Below are 838 nucleotides of genomic sequence, written 5' to 3'. Positions count from 1 at the left end.
GATATAAACGAGAGGCATCATTTGCCCCCTGTAGAAGGCACGTAGAGTGTACAATTGGCAGAATATGTTGGGAACTACTCGGAATGTTCCGTCCATATAGATTACAGGAGCTTGAGTCAAGATCCGCAGAGTCTCATCCGTGCCGAGACCGACAATTTTCCCATCGCCTCCGTCGTTGAACAGAACGAAGTTCTGTCCAGAATGAGTCTGGGACCATACGCCGACAAGTGATAAGTCAGCTCGACAAGCGGGTAGCGGAGGCCGCTGTGTTGCTCTCTGTCTCTGGAGAATGCTGCGAACGTTCTTGTAGGTAGGCATCGCTGCAGCGATCTTCTCCGTAGGATGAGACCTTTCCGTCTCTACAAAGCTGTCCGCCAAAACTTGCTGGTAGACCTCTTTGCTCGATTTGTGCGGCCGACTTAAGCATTGCTCCTTCATACCGAGAATCGCTTTTCGTCGCATCAGATCGTCACTCTCTCCGGTGTGATTGTGCGCTCCTTTCTCCTCCGCTAGCATTGTCACCTAGGTATAAGCGAGCAAATATCCAGGAGCGAATCCACGTTCAAGTCCTCGATTATTCAGAATTTAGACCACGAATAACCAAGGCTCTATGATCCTCATGTCATAGAAAGCTCCTACCTTATCCACGATGACTCGGGACCCGCACTTATCACCCTTACTGCGTACACATCTACAGTAGATTCGCTCCCCTTTTTTGCGTCGACGGAGTAAAGAAAGTTCCCAACGCGGTACAGCGGCTTACCCCACGCGGATTTCAAGACTTCAACCTCCATACTCATTCTCGACAGGAAGACTCCGGAATACTCACAACTCACAA

The sequence above is a fragment of the Galendromus occidentalis genome, unplaced genomic scaffold (genome assembly GCF_000255335.2).
Source record: "Galendromus occidentalis unplaced genomic scaffold, Mocc_1.1 scf7180000076944, whole genome shotgun sequence".
NCBI lineage: Eukaryota > Metazoa > Arthropoda > Arachnida > Mesostigmata > Phytoseiidae > Galendromus > Galendromus occidentalis.
This window is presented reverse-complemented; position numbering follows the sequence as displayed.